At 42.1% G+C, this 22,065-nt stretch overlaps 1 protein-coding gene across 41 annotated transcripts in view; it reads left to right on the forward strand.

Moving 5' to 3' along the window:
* The first annotated feature begins 11,199 nt into the window (after positions 1-11,199).
* Positions 11,200-22,065, forward strand: part of SORBS1 (sorbin and SH3 domain containing 1) — a 306,573-nt gene continuing 295,707 nt past the window's right edge. For 7 of the 41 annotated variants that reach the window (XM_043988537.1, XM_043988531.1, XM_043988538.1 and 4 more), the window contains exon 1: positions 11,205-11,386. The gene's annotated coding sequence lies outside the window, so the exon portion shown is untranslated. Of the gene's footprint in view, positions 11,387-11,508; positions 11,637-22,065 lie in introns of those variants that run through there. The other 34 variants (XM_043988549.1, XM_043988550.1, XM_043988548.1 and 31 more) reach the window with 13 other exon arrangements.

A 22,065-nucleotide genomic window follows, 5' to 3' on the forward strand; every position in this document is an offset into this window, starting at 1 on the left:
TGACAAGGCTCAACAAAAATGCTCATTTCACTCCACCATCATGACTCCAACACTTTTCAACTCCCTTCCTTTTTCACAGGAACTGTTATTTAACCACACTTTCATTATCCTGTACCTGGATAGGAAAATAATGGTAAGTAGTGCAATGGATATAACACTGGGCCTGAAGTCAGGGTGATCTGAGTTCAAATCCTGCCTTAGACACTTACTAGCTTTGTACTTCTAGGAAAGGGGCTTAGCACAGTGCTTGGCACATAGTAGGCATTTAAAGACACTTACTAGCTTTGTACTTCTAGGAAAGGGGCTTAGCACAGTGCTTGGCACATAGTAGGCATTTAATAAATGCTTGTTCTCTTCATCACTTGAATCTGTATGGTTGATTTTAAAAAATCTAAGTGTAGGACTTTACATTTATACCCAATAAATTTCTTCTTATTATAGTCAATCCACCACTCTAGCCTGTCAAGACATTTTTGCATACCGGATTTGCGATAGCTATCACACACATTTATGCATTAGGCTGCTACCATGTTATAAGCACTAATACTAGATACCAAAAATACAAAGACAACAATGAAAGGCAACATGTCCTCAAAGTGTTTATGTTCTTTTGGGGAAACAACATGTAAATATGTAAGTACATACAAGGCAATTTTGAGGAAGAGAGCACAAGTAGCTGAGAGCATCAATAAAGGTTTCATATGGAAGGTGAGGGGCAGCTAGATGGCGCAGTGGATAAAGTACTGGCCTTGGATTCAGGAGGACCTGAGTTCAAATCCGGCCTCAGACATGTGACACTTATTAGCTGTGTGACCTTGGGCAAGTCACTTAACCCTCATTGCCTTGCCAAAAAACAAAAACAAACCCCCAAAACACATGGAAGGTGATACTTGAGGTGAGTTTTAAAGGAAACAAGGAATTCTTAGAGGCAAAAGTGAGGAGGACATGCATTGTAGCATGCAGGACAGCCAAGGCAAGATATAGTATTGGGAATTGGAATTTTATACGTGAAGAACAGCAAGAAGACTAGTTTGGCTGGGCCGCAGTGTATAAGATGGGAGAGAATTAATAACAAGGCTGGAGAGATAGGTTGGGGCCAGGCTGTAAAGTGCCTTGAAAGTCACACAGAGAAATTTGTATTTAATCTTAAAATCAATAAGGAACCATTGGTATTTATTGAATAGGGAAGTTACATGGTCAGATAAACATTTTAGGAAAATCACGGTAGCAGTTGTATGCAGGATGGATGGGAATAGGGAGAGACTTGAGATAGGGAGGCCAGATAAGAGGGTGTTACAATAATACAGGTGAGAGAAGGTAGCTTAAACAGAGAAAGAGGGGAAGAGATGGGAGAAATGTTGTGGAAGTAGAAGGAATAAGATTTGGCAAATGATTGGATGGTGGGGTAAGGGAGAGAGAGTGAGGATTCAGGGATGACACTGAGATTGTAAGCTTAGGTAACGTACCTGGAGAATGTTGGTGCCCTTGACAGAAATAATTAAGCTTGGAGTTCTACTGTGGGTAGGTGGATGGGGATAATTAATTTTCTTTTGATCGTGTTGAGTTTGAGATTCCTGTAGGACATGAAATTTGAAATGTACCATAGGTAGTTGGAGATGCTTGACTGAAGTCCAGGAGACAGGGCTAGATATGTGGATCTGGGAATCATCTGTATTTAGACAGTAATTGACTCCATGGGAGTTGATGAGGTCACTGAGTGAGAGAGAACAGAGAAAGAAGAAAGCAAAAGAAGAGAGTAGAAAGAGAAAGAAGAGAGAAGGTCCCAAGGTAGAACTTTGGGCTACAGCCAAAATTAAGAGGAAGGATATGGATGATGAATCAGCAAAGGAGACAGGTAAGGTAACAATCAAGAGAGAGCAGTGTTAGGAAAACCCAGAGATCAAAGAATATCCAGGATTTGAGAGTCGTCAACATATCCAAATGCTACAGAGAAGTCAAGAAGGAAGAGGATTAAGAAAACACCATTAGATTTGGTAAGACATCACCATCTGAAAATTTGATAAACATTCTTTATATACTTTCATCCAAGTTCCTGAGAAAAATATTGATGAACACAGAGTGAAAGACAGATCCCAGAGAGATTCCATTAGAGTCCTATCTTTAAAATGGTTTTGACCCATTAGTGAGTTCTCTTTGGGTTTAATCATTCAACCAATTCCAAGTCTACTTTGTTATCTGTTTATATTATCTAACCTCAAATGTTCCTTCACTGAAGCAAGGCAATCCTTTTATCTCCCTAATTGATTCCTTGTCCCATTACCCTCAGAAGTTGTTTGAAATCTCTTCTCTCCTACAGCTTTCCACACCTCCTTCTTCCCCTATTATCTCAAGACCTCATCTCCTATTTTACTGAGAGGCCATTTGCCATGAGTTCTGTTTCTTCCCCTTCTCTTCATCTTAAAATTGAAATCATCCTCTGCTCTTTCCTCTAGTCTCTGATAATAAGGCAGCCTTTCTCCTTGCCAAGGTAAACCCCTCTCCATAAGCCCTTGATCCCATCCTCTCCCATCTTTGCCAGTAAATTGCTTCCTCAATTATTTATGTTCTCTCTTTTATCTTATTTCTCCCTGTTTATTGGTTCTTTCTCGGCTGCTTATAAAATATACCCATGTCCTGCATCCTTAAAAAACCTCCACCAGACTTTACCAATCCTTTAATCTATCATTCTATTTTTCCTCCTTCTTAAGCCAGATTCTAAGAGAAAACTATATACATTCACTGCCTTCACTTTCTCTCTTCTCACTCTTTTCAGACCCTTGCAATCTGGCTTCTAATTTTATCATTTAACTAAAACTACTCTCTCTAAAGTTATCACTGTAACAGATCTGACGGTGTCTTCTCAGTTCTCCTCCCTCTTGATATCTTTGCAGCCTTTGGCACTGCTGACCACCCTTTCCTCTCTGAATTGTTGTGACTCTACTCTCTCCAGTTTTCCTCCTCCACTTCTGACCACTTTTTCTCAGTCTCTCTTGATCATTCTCCATCTATATCATGCCTAAGGTTAGTTTCACCTAGGCAGCACATGAATTGGTGGTCACCATCCACCATAATTGCCAGGGTAGGGGAAGCAAAGAAGAAATCCTTCCCCTTCCTCAATAATGGAAAACGAGAGAGAGAGAGAGAGAGAGAGAGAGAGAGAGAGACAGAGAGAGACAGAGAGAGACAGAGAGAGACAGAGAAAGAAACAGAGAGACAGAGACAGAGAGAGGGGTCACATGTTCAAAAGATAGGAAGAAAGCTATCAAGAATGGAAGATCTCTCTCTCTCTCTTTCTCTCTCTCTCTCTCTCTCTCTCTCTCTCTCTCTCTCTCTCTCTCTCTCTCTCTCTCTCTCTCTCTTCTACAGAATGGATGCTTCTTGCTGGCTCAGAGGTCAATTCTCTTTGACACAGGCACTCCTTGCTGCTGCCATGTTGAACCATGCACCGATAAGGGGATTACTTTATCATCCCAAAGGAGTTCTCCCCAGCTCTATGCATGCTCATTGGCATTTGTTCCAAGCCAACCCCACACTCCACAGGTGTAGAGTATTCCTTTGATCTACCAGTCTAGTAACTTTGTCAGGAAAGAAAATGAGATTAGTCTGGCATGACCTACTCCTGATAAAGCCATTAATGCTCCCTACTTCCTTATCTAAATGCTCATAAACCATCACTTTAATAATACATTCTAGAATTTTGTCAAAATCCAAGTCAGGCTCACTGACAGGTTACTGGAAAACTCCACCCTATTCTCTTTTGGGAAAATATCTGCCCACTCCCAGCTTCAAGGCACCTCTCATTCTTTCTAGTTTTTCAGAGGTCAGTGTCAATGTCTAGTAATCACACCTGTCAGCTCTTTCAGTACTTTGGGATGTAGTTTGTTCAGGTCTAGTGATCTGAATTCACTGAGAACATTTAGGTATTCTTTTTCCCTCTGTTCACTGACAGTAAGTTTCAAATCCTTGTTAACCATTTTTGTTCAAGCCTTCCTGGTCTAAAGATCATTTTAAATAGACAAACACAGGAATAATAACTGACATTTATGTAGCACAGTAAGGTTTTCAAGGGCCTTAACAAAACCTTTTCTGTGCCTCACAATTCTTGGTAGGTTAAGTGTGACAGGCAATAATCATCCCCATTTTACAAATGAGGAAACTGAGGCCCACGGAACGCAAATGATCACAAAGCTTATAAATGTCAGAGGCAGAATTTGAATCTGTCTTCCTGAATGTTGGTCCAGAGCTCTATCTACTAGGCAACATTGCCTCTTAGAGATAAAGAGTCCAAGTTGAGTTCTACCTTCTCTGTGAAATATATATTATTACCAATCCATCCACCTTGAACTTTAGTCCTATCCTATTTTTAATCTTCCTTTTGCACAAAATAGATTTTTTTTTAAAAGTCCTGGGGGCAACTAGGTGGCATAGTGGGTAAAGCACTGACCTTGGATTCAGGAGGACCTGAGTTCAAATCCAGCTTCAGACACTTGACACAACTAGCTGTGTGACCCTGGGCAAGTCACTTAACCCTCATTGCCCTGCAAAAATTAAAAACAAACAAACAAAAAAAGTCCTGTTATTCTTAGCACTCATTGCCTGCCTCTAATCATCCTGAGACTGCTGACACATATTCATTTCAAATTACCTATTTTCTCTTCTATTTGTTAAAACTCAAGTTGTTAAGATATTTAATAAATTCATCCATCAGGCCTCCTCCATCTCTTATATTTGTTATTGGAATTATTTGTGTTTATGTCTTTAACATTTTATTCTTGAACATTTCCCTCCCTTTCTGACTGACTTCTATTATGAAGTTTTATGCCATGAAATCCTACCTTTTTCCTGAACTCTATGAAATGACCCGTCAAAAAATCTTGAGTGTCAGACTTTGCCCAGATTTCTTCTCATCTGTCATGATTTTTTTTTCATATGGTCCCCATCACTTCTATTTGATTTTTAAAAATTCATCTTTATTCAGCTTAACTGGGTCTAGAAAAGCAGTCCCTCTCATTTTCTCTACCTTTTAAAAAGTAAAATTATCATTAGGGCAAATCAAGGATTCATTACCTTGGATTCATACTATTTGGTATAGTGAGGGCTCCAACAAATGGATGAATGAATGAATGAATGAATGAATGAATGAATGAATGAATGACATTAATCCCTTACTATGGGCAAAGTACTGTTTCAAATTCCTGGGGTTCAAATAGAAAAGTAAGACAGTCCCTACTCTCAAGGAGCTCACATCTTAATGGGAGAGATGAAAACATATATTTTATCTGCAAGTCATATGGATAGACTCCATGGACCTTAAGATACATTGGTAAAGCAGATGTTTATGTGTCTTTTTAAATGACATTTCTAATGATAAAACCATATCAGTTTCTGATGTTGAATCATTTGACAGTGCCAAGGGCTCTGGTGGAAGGACTGTTGTCTAGCTAGTATTACTACTACCAACCACTACTACTACTGGAAGAGGCCAGTTGGTCAGCTTTTGGTGTTGGTTTCAAGTCTACAGGCATTTATGAAGCACCAACTCTGTGCTAACTATGCCACTGGTGGCAGTTGTACCATAGTGATTTTTCCCTCAATGATGGCTTTAGGACCCAATCTGGAAGGAAGATCAGTGGTCTGGAGGCCACTGGTATTCCCAAAGCAATTGCCAGGTTCAGGGACCTGGGATGTCTCTGTTGGGATCTGAGGATAGATTTAGTAGTAATTTGACTTTCCTGGGATATTTGTTGCCTGGGATATCTACCCCAAGGTACCTTGCTGCCTCAGCTATGCTAGTTTGCCTTCTTTATAGTGAATGATTAGTTGGCAATTGATGGGGAAGGCTGGTCCCTTCTCCACAAGAGTTGTTAGCAAATACAAGTTGATAGCAAGTATGGTTAGGTGGATTTGTATCTGATTGAACAAATAGGACTTCATGGAGCTCCAAAGGTTTTAGTTCTTGCATCTATTTTTGTCAATAGGCTTATCAATTATTTGGCAAAGAAAATGATGGCATATAAAATGATGGCTTATAAAATTTGTGTATGGCAAAAGCTAAGAGAAAGTTTATGTGTGGGATGACAGAACTGGTTTGCAGAAGGAACTTAATAGCCTGGGGAAATGGGCCAAAATCAACAAGATAAAATTTAACAGGGGAAAAAGTAAAATCCTGTTCCCTGAGTTCAAGAAAGCAATTATATACATAAAGGATGATCAGAGAGCTGGCTGGACAGTAGTTCCCATGAAAAGACCGGGGTGGGGACTTTTATTGACTAGAAGCTTAATAGTAACTAAATATGATTTTACTGCTAAAAAAGCAGCTTAGCACAGTGCCTTACATAGAGTAAGCTCCTAATAATTGCTTGTTAACTTTATGAAAAAAGCTAATGTCATCTGAAGTCATTTTAGTAGGCGTCTACTATCCAGGACAAATGAAGATATCTTCATATTCTACTATGCATTGAGGGGCAGCAGGGCCTGGAAAGAGGATGATCTGAGTTCAAATCCAGCCTCAAGATACTAACTAGCTTTGTTATCCTGCGGAAATCACTGTTTGCCTCAATCTTTGTTTGCCTCAGTATTCTCATTTGTAAAACAGAGATAATAATTGCACCTACCTCCTAAGACTGTTGTGAGGATCAAAAGAGATGCTAACTATAAAGCACTGGATACTTAGGAAGTACTATAAAATTGTTATTTGCTGTTGTTGTTATTAAATTCAACAAACATTTATTAAGTAGTTATTGTGTTTTCAGGCTCTATGCTAGGTCCTGGGGATGAAAAAACAAAATTATCTTTGCCTTCAAGGTACTTAGGTTCTACTGTGGAGTTTAATTGAAGCCCAGATAGACTATTGTGTCTAATTCTTGGTGTCACTGTTAGAAATTAGAAATTAGCATGCTATAGAAAAGCTAGGTACGTATGTATGGGCATGGGATGACCAGAATGATGGGAGATTGTTTGTTTGTTTTTATTTTTTTGCAGGGTAATAAGGGTTAAGTGACTTGCCCAGAGTCACACAGCTAGTAAATGTCAAGTGTCTGAGGCCGAATTTGAACTCAGGTACTCCTGAATCCTGGGCCAGTGCTTTATCCACTGTGCCACCTAGCTGCCCCTGATGATGGGAGATATTGAAACAATGTTACATAAAGAATATTTGAAGGAGTTGGAGACACATATCCTTCAGAAAATAAAAGGTGGTTTAGGGAAGCCAGTAGCTGTTCCCAAATATTCAAAGGCTGTAATGTGGAAAAGTAGGCTAATTTTATATTGATCCAGAAGGGGGGAAATAGGATCAATGAGCACACATTGGAAGGAAAAAGATTTTTGGCTCAATGTGAGAAAGATTTTTCCAGCAATTAGAGTTATCCAACAATAGTAACCGGTGGCTGCCTCACCAATTATCCAATATCATTGGAAATTTTCAAGCAGGGTCTGCTGGTTGGACCATCTGTCAGGAATGTCATGGATATGATCCATTGATGTGGTGGGAGGTGAGACTGGGTACACTCTACAGGACCTTCCAGATCTTCACTTCTATGATCCTGTCAATCTTCCTATTCATTGTCTTTCAGATTAAGTCAGAGATTAAGGATTTGACCCTACCCTATGTAATCAACCTACTTTCACTGCTCCCCAACATGAACCCACTGCTCCAGTTGGGTATTTCTTGTCTATAGTCCTTTGCTGTTCTGGTTCTCTCAATTCCTTGAATTCCGACTTGTCTCCTCTTTGCTGATCTAAATCCTAAGACCCCTTACAAAAATATTTCTAGCAGCTCTCTTTGTGGTGGCAAAGAACTGGAAATTGAGGGGATGCCCATTATTTGGGGAATGGCTGAAAGAGTTGCGGTATATGAATGTAATGGAACACTGTTGTTCTATAAAAAATGATGGGGGCAGCTAGGTGGCACAGTGGATAGAGCACTGGCCCTGGATTCAGGAGTACCTGAGTTCAAATCACACCTCAGACACTTAACACTTACTAGCTGTGTGACCCTGGGCAAATCACTTAACCCCAATTGCCTCACTAAAAAACAAAACAAACAAACAAACAAAAATTATGAACAGGAAGATTTCAGAAAAACCTGGAAAGACTTAAGTGGACTGGTGCTGAGTGAAGTGAGCAGAACCAGGAGAACACTGTACATGATAACAATAGCTTGGTGCAATGTTCAACTGTGATAGATTTAGTTCCTCTCAGCAATACAATGATCCAAGACAATTCCAAAGGACTCAAGATGGAAAATGCTCTCCATATCCAGAAAAAAGAACTGTGGAATCTGAATGCAGATTGAACCAAACCATTTCTACTTCTTTTGTATTTTTTTGAGGTTTTTCCCTTTTGTTCTGATTCTTTTTTCACATGACTAATGCAGAAATAGGTTTAATGTGATTGTACATATATAACCTATATCAGATAGCTTTCTGTCTTGGGGAGGGGGAAGGGAAGGGAGGGAGAGAGGAAAATTTTGAACTAAAAGTCTTATAAAAACAAATGTTGAAAATTATCTTTACATGTAGCTGGAAAAAATTAAATACTATTAAGATTAAATCCAATGACCCCTTCAAGGAAAAAGAAATGTGATAATGTATATGAAAATGTATAAAAAAGCAAAAATGCTATAGGGACTGGACATTGGTTTTTATTAGTATTTAGAATTCCCAGATGAAGGAACTCCCTCTGCCAACCCAGGTTAATACCACCTCTGCAATTTATAGTCTTAGAGCTATCTAGAACAATAAGAGGTTAAGTGACTTGTCCAAGGTCATACAGCCAGTATATGTTAGATGCAAGACTTGAGTTCAGATTTCCTTAGCTAACTTTCTTCAGTTTGCCATGTTGCCTCAACCATTAATGACTATGCTTTGAGACAGGGCATTTAATCAATTCTGAATCCATCTATTGCCTAGCTCAGGGGTATCAAGTAAACACACACACACACACACACACACACCAACTAGATTAAAATGTAATTGAGAAATATTTTTTAAAATAAATAAAAATACAACAGAGTATAAAACACACAACTAGATTAAAATGCAATTGAGAGTTATTTAACAAAATAAATAAAAATACAATAGAACATAGATAATGTTAATGCATGGTTTTCTAAGTCAATATGTGGTGTGTTATACATTGGCTTAGTGGCCTCTGTTTCCATTTGAGTTTGACCATTTGAGTGGCCCTCATCACATCCCTACCTGTTTTTCACAAGAATACCATGAAGTACTTAACCACAGTCAGTCAATAAACATTTATTAAATGCCTACTATGTGCCAAGTGCCATGGCAGTAATGAGGATACTTGACTAACATTTAGGTAAACTATGACATTTCCCTAGCCTGCCATTTAATTAACCCTGTCAAGGAATTGCACTTTTGCTGGTGTGGGTTCTAATCTCTGTGATTTATAGTGTCAGAGAAGATGTTAAGTGACCTGCCCACCATCACACCACCAGAGTGTTTGATGAACCTAGGTCATCTAGGTACTGTGGGTACAAATTACTATTGTCTATAGAGGTAGCTTGGTGTCACAATTAGACATTGAGTGGAAAGACCTGGGTTCACATCTTACTTCTGATACTTCTTAGCAGTGTGACTCTGCTCAGGTTGCTTAAGGGCTTTGAGTCTGAGGGACCCCTCTAAGACAGTAAGTCATGGACTAGTTGGAATCTGTATTGGTTCAGGGATGCTTGGGCTTCACTCTTCAGACCTCCCCTTCAGAAACCTTCCTTGGCTCTCTCAATGCCCCATTTTAAATACAATTAACAGTTTAAATAATATAAAGTAACACAAAATACATGGGATGACAGAGAAAAGCAAGTAAATTGAAATAGTTATTAAAATATTAAAAAAAAAAAAACCCACCTAAACCCAAGTTCCCAGGCCCTAGATTAAGAATCCTTGATTGAAGCTTTGGCGCCAGAAGGGACTTTAGGAATAATTTAGTTTAACCCTATCATTTTATAAATGAGGAAATTGAAGTCCACAGATGTGACCTACCTAAGGATACCAGTTAAAAAAAAAATAAATCAGAACTAGGATTTGAACCTACTGTTTCACTCAGAATCCAACGCTCTTTCCACTATATGGTGCTACCAAACTCCTTGTTGATTTTACTTAACAATTCATACTTCCCATTTGCTTGTGTATTTATCAATCTGAGGCAGTAGAGTATTGGTTGGAATTAGAATCAGAAAGACCTGGGTTCAAATCCCACCTCGGGACACTTGTTATAGTGCAGCAGAAAGTGCACCTGTGTGATCTGGGGTGAACGAGAAGTTTCTACAGTACTTTGAAAAGAACATTGCCTGTGGTGGTTCAAATTCCAGCTCTCTCACCTACTCCCAGTTCTTATGTGACTATGGGTTGTTTACTTTTCATTTCTGTCCCCCTACCCCCTGCTATGGGGTCATGGGGTTCTTTCCAGCTCCAGAACTGATACCCTATGGACCTGTTCCCTTACTAGCTATGTGACCCTGGACACATTGAAGCCTCCGAGTTGGCGGTCCTTAATCTGTAAAATGGGAGTGATATCTTTGCTTGATAAATGGTCGTTGATTGATGTCTCCTAAGACTTGACTCGGGGGTTGTTGTGGGAGATAGTTATGTGTATTTATCTCTTGCCTACTTAAATGTCAGAATTATTATTAGTATGTCGTATGCCGTTCTCTCTGTGGGAACATGGGTTTCTATGGCGCCCTGGATGGAATCCTGGCAGTGTAGTCGGGGAACTTGGTTCAAATGCCTCCTCTCTCACGTACATCCAGGACTCATGCTACTTTGGGCCTCAGTTTCTCCATCTGCTAAGGGAGGGGGGTTGGATTGGATGCTTCTCTGAGGTCCCTCGGAGCTCTAAATGTATGATCGCCCCAGTGCCTCTCCCATGCGTTCTCACGTCCAGCCCCCGAGTGGAAGGGCAGGTCCACGTCCAAGTCCACGCAGGCTTACAGGGCCAGGCAGGAAAGTATTTTTTAGAGGTCCCGCGCCTGGAGCCTCCACGCCAGGAAGGAGCAGCAACAACACCCTTTCCCTCGCTTTTATCTTTCGGGAGTAAGCACTAACAGCCGCAGCAGCAGACGCCCTCGAGGAGTCTGACAATGAGCCGGGGAGGCTGAGCAGGCTCCGCGGCTTCCTCGATTCCCATTGGCATCCACGCCCCTTCCTGTCACTGCCACGAGCCGAGGAAAGGACCGACTCCTCCCGCCGGCCAGGCTCGGCCCGAGTGGAGGATTCCAGATGCATGTTAATGAGGGGGAGGCCGCAGCCGCCCATTGGCCCGCGGCTCATGTGTCGGTGAAGTCAGTCCTGTGTCACAGAAAAACAGAGCAGGGCGAGCTGCAGCATGGAGTGCTAGGGGAGCAAGGGCACGGGCTTGCATCACCAAGGTAAATCCTCCTCCTCCTGCTCCTGCTCCCGCCCCGGGCTCCTGCTTGGGCTCTGCGCGCGCGCGCGCGCAACTTTCCCCCCATTACTGCGGAGGGTCCTGGAGCCCCTGGGCGCGGCGCCCCCCCCCCCCCCCAGCTAGGAATCCCTTTGTCTGGAGCGCCCGAAGGAGGTGCTTTCGAAAGGCCATCTGGTGGAGGGGACTCCAGGTCCCCTTTCCCGGGGCCACAGCAGCACCTAGTATGTGGAAAGGTAAAATGATAGTCCCAGACGGGGCTCTCCTCGGTCTGCTTCCAGGGACTCCTGCGAAGCCCCCGGCCGCTTGGGGAGGGAGGGGGTGTCAGTGCTCGCGGAGGGAGAGGTGGCGGTGGAGGGAAATGTGCATCCTGCAAAATAGATAGATGGGTGGGGGAAGCCCCGGAGCCTCGGAGCTCCGGAGGGGTGGGTTTGCATTGTGAAGTAAACCTATGGGTGGATTATTCCATCCCGGCTGCAGCAGAGACCGAGAGAGGAAGGATGGTTTGGGTGGGTGGGTGGGTGATTCTGGTGCTAGCATCTCAGGTGTTCATTCATCGGCGGCTCCATTGATGACACGTTTGTCAGCGTCGCCTGCCCGCCTTGGGCGCTGTAAACCAAGCATGCATGCCTGGGTTAGACGTTCCTTGGCTACTTTGGTGGAGAGGCGAGACAGACATACCGACCGACAACTGACCGGACAGTGGTCTCATAGCTATCATAAAGAGCTTAGTTGCACCTTCCCCTCCCACCCAAAGTCCCTCTTCTCACTTGTCGGGAGGAAAGTCCTTTTTAAAAGAGTTCAAGGAGGGGAAGAAAATAATACAACTGTCTGGACTGGGAAAGCGGCTTTCAATACAGTATTGCAGTTTTCTGATGTGGCCTCCCTGGTTAAATGATAGCCCCATTCCAGATATCCATCAAAGGTTGGATCTAATGGTGCCAGTCTTCCCACTGACATGGGCTACAGAATTCTGCAGCCCTGATGCAGCCGTTGTCATCAGATGTCTTTGAAATCCACCAGTGCATGTTTTCTTTGAGGAAGGAGAGAAATTTATTGCACTATTAAATTGCCACATAAAAGCCGAAGGGGACCCTACTGTGCCTGGCTTGTTTCGTCAAAAGCCAGGGTTTTCTCAGCATGTTTGGGCAGAGCCTTTGAATTTCTTGAAACAGTGAGTTCTCTATGCTCTTTTTGGTCACAAGGCCTGCTTGCCTGAATTGATTTCTACATCAGTAGGGAAGGGATGTATTTGGAGAACACGGTGGAACCTGGCTGGTGTTAAGGGGCCCCTGACCCTTCCCTCCCTCCGCGGGAAGATCAGTGAGGACAAGCCTAGCACTTACTGGGAACAGTTTTTATTTTAAGCTGCCTCTCTTATGCTTGATCTTCTCATGTTACAAGAGTACCATTTTAACTGGGGTGGTCCTTGCTTGGTGCTGGTAGCAGTGCGGGAAGATGAATTGATAGGAAAGAATGGGACCCATGGTTTGGGTGGATTTTCTTTTGGGGAGAGGATAGGAAATGAAGACACAAGGAAACAGTTACCCCAATGGTAGAACATTAGCTAGATCTTTATGTGCCCCTGACCCAGATTTCACATTATCTCTCTGGGCCTCAGTTTTCTCATCTGTAAAATGAGAGGGGTTGAACTAAGATGACCTCGAAAATACTCCTATGATTCTATGATTTTTCAGGCTTCTTTGGGTCCTAACAGTCTGTGATTCTGTTACTTACAGAGCAGTGTGTGTGTGTGTGTGTGTGTGTGTGTGTGTGTGTGTGTGTGTGTGTGAGAGAGAGAGAGAGAGAGAGAGAGAGAGAGAGAGAGAGAGAGAGAGAGAGAGAGAGAGAGAGAGAGAGAGAGAAAAGAGTAAAGAGTTAAGAGTTGAAAGAGTTGTCTGGTTGAGAGGATAGACCCAGTGCCTTTGCTTTTCTGTGCACCTGGGGTAGCAGGGAGGCATCTGCTTGGGGGTCAGGGATAGGGGAAAGTTAGCCTTCCAGGGGAAGGCAGAAATCTCATTCCTAATAAGGAGGACCGGGAGGTGACATGAAACCCAAGCAGTTTCCCCTCCATAAATTAGCAAATGAAAAACTCTTTGAACTTTCCCTCCCTGGCACCCTCCTCTCCCCAAAGGCAGAATACTGTAGATTTTGAGCTAGAAGGGATCTTAAGAGGTCACATAGTTCAACTAAGGTTTGCAGAAGGGAGGCGATTGGGATGTTTGATTGGGGTGTGGGGAGAGAAAGCATTTTGGGAGTGGAGTAGCTGGAAAGAGGGTTGGTCTTATAGTCCAAAGACCCAAATTCAGGTCCAGTACTCTGACACTTACTAGCTAACCCTGCGGCCCTGGAAAAATCACTTAACTTCCCCAGTCCTGATTCTTCAGCTGTAAAGTGAGGATCATAACATTGATTAACAGGATTATTGAAAAAGGACAACCTATGGGCAGCTAGGTGGTGCAGTGGATAAAGCACCTGCCCTGGATTCAGGAGGACCTGAGTTCAAATTCGGCCTCAGACACTTGACACTTACTAGCTGTGTGACCCTGGGCAAGTCATTTAACCCTCACTGCCTCACTAACTAACTAAATAAATAAATGAAGCTTTGGCATGATTTAAAAAACAACAACAAAAAAAGGACAACCTAGAGAAATGTGAGCTGCTATGATTATTTTAAGGGTCAAAACAAAGCAAAACTTTTCAGCTCTTCTTTCTTCTCTTCCTAGCCCTGTCTTCCAACTACAATGCAGTACTGTACAGACCAGGCACAGTTAGTCCAATGGAGCATTACAATTTGCAAGCAGGGATGAGAAAAGAGTTATTTGTTGTGCAGAATGGGCTGTCATCTGATTGACTGTTGCATGGAAGTGGGTTTCATATACTGAGCCCTTGTTAGCCAGGATTTTATTTGTTTAGAGACTTAAATGGGTCTAAGCACCAGGTAACACCCCAGGTGTCAAGAGCTCTGCAACAGTCCCCTTATTCAGGGTATTCATCTGCTCAGCCAAGCCTTTTGTCATCCTTCCTCTGTCAGTGAAAAAAGTGCAGGTTGGCTCCAGTGAATGGCTAGTCCAAATAAAGGAAATGTTAGTCTTCTGAAGCCTTGCAGCTTATAACATTAGGCTAAAGGATTCTCTGAATACATAGTCTACATCCTCCATTCCTGACTTTATGTCTTTCTGGCTAATATAACAGCTTACATTCATGTGGCACTTTTCTTGTTGCAAAGCATTTTATATATTATATGTGCATATATTTATATATATGTAAATAGGTATTATGTAGACTTATTATATATTTATATGTTATGTGTTCTTTTATCCTCACGGTAGCTCTTTGATATAGATGGTACAAACATCATATCTACGGCACCCTCACCCCCCACCGCCCCCCATGTTATAAACTGGGGCCTACTGAGGTTAAATGATTTGTCCAAGGGGAATAGCCAAGGGCAATGGATTTGGAATCATAGAACCTGAGTTTAAATCCTATCTCTCATTAGCTGTGTACTTTAGGGTGAATGCTCCCCCTTCTGTGACTCTCAACTTCCTCACATGTAAAATTTGGATGAGATGATCTGTGAGATCCCTTTGGCTGGAATCCTCCATGACTAGGACCATATGCTTCCTTCCTCCGCATCTAGGGTTCTTTACCTTACACCATGCTGCCTTGTTAGCCTAAAGTGACATGATTTATCACTCAGAACAACCTTTGCCCTGATTAGGGTGAATGATTGAAGTCTGATTGGATGCACTCCTTATAACCAGCCAAAGACCCTCAACAACTGGATCCTGAAGGAAGGAGAGGAGGAAGGGGGCTTGAGCCTCCAAATAAGGTGTTAATAGTATGCTTCTATTAGATATCAGAAAAACAAATTTCAAAATGTCTTTCCTATATGATATTTTCCTTATGATAAGGGGGGGTGGAGTTAGGATGAGCTTGGGGAGGAGGAGGGAGATTAAGGACAAACTGAAGCACTGGTCCATATGGAGTTGGATTCACAGAAGGTCTGAATGAGTTTGGAGTCACCTTTGAATTATATCTTTTTTTCTTTTCTTTTTAGTGAGGCAATTGGGGTTAAGTGACTTGCCCAGGGTCACACAGCTAGTAAGTGTTAAGTGTCTGAGGCCGGATTTGAACTCAGGTTTTCCTGACTCCAGGGCCGGTGCTCTATCCACTGTGCCACCTAGCTGCCCCAACCTTTGATTTATATCAAATTAGCCTTAGACTAGTTTGAGAAGGTAAGATTGGTGACATGGACAGCTCAAGAATTTGACTCAGTGGGCCCACATAGTCACCCCTTGGTCTAGCAGTAACATGGTGGGGGGAGCAGTTGAAGGGTGGATTAAGGGGTTCTATAATTTTATCAAACAGCTCGATGTCATTTTCAAATCAAGTCACATGTCCCTCTTGCTATGCCTTCTAAGCTCTGTGGTACTCAATTTCTTTGTAGTACTCAATTTCTTTTTTTATTTGTTTTTGTAGTACTCAATTTCTTTTGTTTGTTCGTTTGTTTTTGTGGTACTCAATTTCTTAACAGAAAGCTTTCAGCCATCATGGGTCGGGGTGGTCTTTCTTTCCAAAGATGAAGTCTCAGAGATGATGGTATTAAATAGTAGGAGCCCTGGGTTTGGGATTAGACTACTCGGGCTCAAATCTTGGCTCTACTATTTATGAGTTAGATGATAGCCTTTGCCTCTCTGAGGTTCTATGTCCTCTAATGTAAAATTAGGGGTTTAGATGATCTGTAAGATTGTTATTGTTGTTTGTCCTTCCTTCTCAAAGAGGACCAATGACATCAGGAGGGTGATGTCTTGACTTGCAAGTGAATTGGATTTAAGTGACGCAGAGCTTTCTGACAGAGTCATTAGAGTCCAGTGGCAAGACATAGGTCAAGATGACTGGCAGTACCAACCCCCCCATCTGTAAGAGGTCATCTAGTCCAACCCCCTCATTTTGCAGATTAGGAAACCAAGTCCTAGAGAGGCCATGTGGGTAGTAGGTTACTACAAATCCAGTTCTTCAGACTATATTTGCCACTCTGCTCTATCATGCTGCTTTCCTTATGAGCCTCGTCCTAGTACTAAAAAGTCCTCTAACCTATGGCTTAAACCAGCTTGATTTGGTCCATATTTTCTCTGGTGACTGCTTCAGGTCGCCCAGAGAATAATTTCTCCCCATGGATTCTGGAGGCTTAATGATAATAAAGGATAATTGAAGAGCTGTGACCCATGTTTAATCACCTACTTATCTTTTAAAAATTAAATGTTTTATTGAAATCCACATGGAACATCAAAACAACCTACTAAACTTACTTAGTATCTATTAGCATTTAAATAAATGAATTTCACATATGAAATAGCCTAACCATCCTTCCGTGACTTCCTCCAAGTGCCCATCAGGAGTCTTTCTTTGTCCATTTATTTGCCTTCCTGTTTCCTCTTCCATGGTTAGATTTAGTCTGTACTGGATTCTCCTCCTGCCTTGGCCTTTTTCTGTCTTTCATGATTTCACAGATCTTTCCAGATCCCCTAATTACCTTTCCAACATCAGAGATAACCCTCTGAAGCTTGCAGGAGCCTGGTGAACCTGCAGGAACACCCTGCCACCTACTCAGCCTGTCTCCCTCTCCCTGAGCTCCTGTCTTTGCTCTGCTTCTTTTCCCCTTCCTCTTATTAACATGTATAATAATAGCAGCTCATGTTGTGTGTTGATATAACACTCATCACACATGTTGATATCACACACAGCGTGAGAGAGGTGGTGTGTTTGTGTCCGTCTATCATCATCCTCCCTTTATAGCCAAGGAAACTGAGGGTCAGAAAGATGAATCCACTTGGCCCAGGGCCCACCACCGGGAAGTAGAAGAGTCCAGATTTAACCCCAGACCTCCTGACTCCAAGTCCAGCCCTCTTTTCATTAGCAATCTACTGGCCTGTCAGTCTCTTGTTCTTCCTTCTGCAGGCTTCCTTTCTCCTTGTTTTCCCCCTACCTTCCTCCCCTTACTAGCCATTATATAAAATTAAAGTATATTTTGAAGTATTTGTCATAGTTCTTAAATGATGCTCTAAGTTTCCTGTTCTAAATTTACCAAGCCAAATACCATCAAACTGCTTTTTATTTTTATTTTGCTTTGTAGCCCCCCCCCTTTCCCTGGGGGTCCCTGAGCCTCCCTAGAAAAAGACTTCCTATTCAGGGTATGGTTCATAAGGGATGCCCTTTTCTAGGAGAAGTGCCTTTTAAAAAATCACTTCCTCCCAGTACAACAGCACTCATGCAGGTCCAGAGAACTCAAGCTGTCAGATGGGTGGGGGGAGGGCTGAGAGGAAGTTGGGGGAGGGGTGAGGCAGGAGGGGGTCCCTCCAGCCTAGGGAGGGCCCATGAAAGCAGGCAGATTTTTGTTTTGTTTTGTTTTCTCCCTTCTAGGGATAATGGCTAAACATTCATTTTATGAGAGGACCTAGAAGCTTGGGTTGCCAATTTCCACCTAACCCAAGATGGAAGCTGGGCATGAGTTCATGTGAGGATTTTGATGTGAGAACTCAGTTACTGTGATTACATTGAGAAAGGATCACAAGCAGTATGTCATCCAGGGCATCCTGACAGGGGCAGCTTATTGCTAACAAGAAACAATTACAGAGTGTTGCAGTTCACAAGCAGGGATCAGAAAAGAAAGGTATTTGCTCTGTAGAATGGGCTTCTGATACAGAGCCCTGGTTAGCCAGAATTTTATTGGTTTAGAGACCAAAATGGGCCTCTGCAAAGGACACCCTGCTGACAGTTTCTCAAACCAAGAATCTCCTCAGCTCCTATGTATTCCCTTTGTCTTAGATTTTCTTTTATTCGTCTTTTTTTTTGGGGGGGGGGTGAGGCAATTGGGGTTAAGTGACTTGCCCAAGGTCACACAACTAGTAAGTGTCAAGGGGTCGGATTTGAACTCTAGACCTCCTGAATCCCCAGCCGGTGCTCTATCCACTGAGCCACGTAGCTGCCCCTCATTTTCTTTTATTTTTATCACACTCTACTTTGTGTACCTCCTAAACCATCCTCCACTAGACTGTAAACTTCCTGTGGGCCGGAACCAACAAGGTCTCCTTTTCACCTCCCCACCACATTATTGGCTGAAGTCATGGAAGACCCTGAATAAAAGCCCACTGAATGATGAATGTTAAGGGTTCAGCCAGCACTCAAATGTGATTTGATAAATCTATTTGTGGAGTCCTAGAAATTTGAACCTATGAGTATTTTGGGAAAAAGAGAGAGAGAGAGAGAGAGAGATCATAAGTTCTACCAGGACAGAATCACCATAAAACAATTTAGTTCCATTTAAAAAAAAACATTTGTTAAATGCTCATCATAAGCTGGCCACTGTACTAGGTGTCTGGGGTACAAAGATTTAAAAAAAAAAAAAGGAACCGATTCCTGCCTTCAAGGAACTTACATTCTCCTAGTGATGGGATAGATATAACATGTATACAGACTAAAAATAAAAAATAAAAAGAATATAATCATAATGATGGTTCAATGGGATATAGTGCTGGATCCACAGTTAAGAAAACCTGAGTTCATCTTATCTCAGATATTTCCTAGCTGTGTGATCCTGGGCAAGTCACTTAACTTCTGTCTGCCTTAATTTCTTCATCATAAAATGAGGACAATAGTGCCTACCTCCCAAAGTTGTTATGAAGATCAAATCAGATAATATTCGTGAAGTGCTTTGTAAACCACAAAGTGCTATATGAAGTTGGTATTGTTATTCTTAGTATGACTTTCATGTTTGCAAAGCGTTTTGCAGATATTATCATCTCATCTGATGATATCCTAACAAAGCTAATGAAATCCTGACCAACAGTTGATAGAGATAGAGAGAGGCAGGGTAGTGACGTTGTGGGAGGAACACTAGAGGATAAGTCAGGAGGGACCTGGGTTCTTGTCAATTCTGAGAGTTTATTAATCACCTATTATGGGATGCAGGCTCTGCTAAGGGCTGTCATGGCTGAGTTGCTTTGAGAAAATCATTTCACATCTCTGAGCTTTAGCTTCTCCGTCTATAAAACGAGATGATTGGACTAAATGATCTCTCAGGTTCTTTCTAGTTATTCTATTCTTTCATTGATATAGCTATGCTTAGTAAAAACAAACAAACAGACAGACAAAACAAACAAAACCACCACCAACAACACAGAGGAAATAAAAAAGACCATGGCTCTGGCCAAAAGCAGAGCCAAAGCAGAGGTAGAAATTGAGGAACATCAAAGCAAAAGCCTTTTATGGATGGCTAGGGGGGGCTGATGTATATTAGATGGTTGTCTTATGGGACTCGGAATCTTTTATGCTTTAGCAGAAATTTAGAAAATACTAGGCAGTGTCCTTAGCACTAAGGAGATGGCTATCTCCAGACAGTGTGTAATATACTTGATTTATGGGGCCTGTGTTGTTATGGGTTCAGATCTGATTCATCTGAGCTAGAAATAAATGAATAATGTCATGTTGTACTTGTGTAGCCTCTGCTATCACTTTATCCTTAAAGTCTATTGTGATACAATAAAGTAATAAGGGAGAACCAATGGGTGCGAGTTATAGAGAGTCTGACTTCTGCCCTTTTCTATATAAGGAAGAATTTTCTAACAGTTAGAATTCCTAGAATTGCAGCCCACTGGGGCTAGAGGGGACCTTAGAAGTCATCCTGTCCAACCCTTCCATTTTACAGCTGAGAAAATCAAGGTCCAGGGAGAAGGAATTTGCCCAAGGTCACATAGCTCAGAAGTACAGAGCCAGGACTCAGTCTTCTGGTTGAAGTCTGGCAGTCTTCCACCACATAACATGCATCCTCCTCTGTCTAGCTATAAAATAGGCTTTCTTGTGAAGTAATGAGTTCCCTGACCATGGAAGTGTTCAACCAAAAGCAGGAGAAGCATCTGTCTGGGATACTGGAGAGAGGATTCCAGCTTTGGTTGGGTGGTTGGACAAGACAATGTCTAAGGTATCTTCCACTCCAAAGAAGGAGAGGAGGAATTTTACGGGTGAGGAAACTGAGGCACATATTACATAATTCTCCCAAGGTTTCATGGGATGGAGTAACTAGATAGATACAAAATTGGGATTGGAATCTAGGTTGACCTCCAGACCAGCATCCTCCTCTCCCAGAGCTTTGCTGATTGGATGGGAGAATTTACTTGTGGCTCTTTGGAGTTGTTGTTGTTGTAGGGTTGTTGGTTTTTTTTTTTTTTAATAGGCAACCGCAGAGTGGAAAAGAAAATGTTGGCAAGTCAGACAGTGTTTATAGAACTGACCACCTACAGAGGGAATAGTAACAAAGTGTTCCAGAGCCAGGAGTTACTTCCACAATATTTGCTCATTTTAAAATGCCCAGGCAGGAAGCCCTCATGATTCCATGGTTGTGGATTCTTGTACCCAGTGGCCCCGGGGGATCACCCTCTGGGGCAGATGAACTTTTTCATTAGAACCTTTATCCCTTCTCAGCCTTGCCTCAACAATCACCTTTTTTCTTATGAACTATCTTTCCTGGTGTAGTTTTTTTGAGGGGGGGATTCAGAGCTTCCAGTTGAACCCTAGTGAGAGGAAGGAAGCATATTCCAACCTAGGCTAGTTGGAGGGGTGGGGAGAAACCCAGAGGAGCTATAGTTTGGACAGCCCATCACAATCACTCTCCCTTACAGAGAAGAGGAACTGTAGTGATGAAAAAGGTTCTGAGGAGGAAGGGGGAGCTACAGAAACTCAGAAAACCTAGCAAATGCTTCTAGGTGCTCTCTAGGAATCTTGGAGGCCCCCATATTTTGGTGGTTCCTTCTAGCAGAATAATTCCTTCTAGAAGAAAAAATCATTGATTTGCTATGGCCTATAGGCCAGTACACTTGTTGGTGGATGTCCCTCTCCTTTCCTTGGTAGGGTGGTGTTAGGGAACTATCTAGATTACATTGGTAGAGGGAATTTCCTCACTCTAAGTTCCCAATATCAGTGAAATCACAAATCCAGTCTCTGTCCCCTAGCCCTATGATTCCCTGGGACAGGGGAGGAGTACTGTCAGCCAGTCAGTCAACAAACATTTATTAAGTGCCTACTATGTACCAGGCACTGTGCTAAGTACTAGAGATATAAAGAAAGGTAAAAGACAGTCCCTGCCCTCCAGGAGCTCACAGTATAATGGGGAAGATGACAAATATGTACAACAAATATGTACAGACAAGCTACATATGAGATAAATAGGAAATAATTAAAAGAAGGAAGAAACTTTGAGAATTCTTGCTGATTTGTCTCCAGAAAGGTAGAATAGTAAGCATATCCATGAATTATCATTCCCTTTAGCCTTCAGGGTGAAAAACTAATGATTAATTTAACCTTAAATTGAATCATATTCTTATGCTTTGACTTCAAACATGTAAATGTTGGCTTGAGCTTGGTTTCCTCATGGGGAATTTCACTGCAAAGTCACTGGTGAAATCCTAGTACAGTAGTTTTACTTGGTAATAGCTTGTCATCAAGTAGAACCTGTTGGCTTTACAAATCAACAATTACCTTGTTTGTGATCTAAACAGAAGGTCAGTTGATTTGCTAATTGTTCGTTCCTGGTTAGGCTCCATTTTGACTGGGATCTACATATTATTATGTGCTTGTTCCCTGAGTCTAGGATATGTCGGTAGGAGA

Source organism: Dromiciops gliroides, chromosome 2 (genome assembly GCF_019393635.1).
Source record: "Dromiciops gliroides isolate mDroGli1 chromosome 2, mDroGli1.pri, whole genome shotgun sequence".
In the NCBI taxonomy this organism is placed as follows: domain Eukaryota; kingdom Metazoa; phylum Chordata; class Mammalia; order Microbiotheria; family Microbiotheriidae; genus Dromiciops; species Dromiciops gliroides.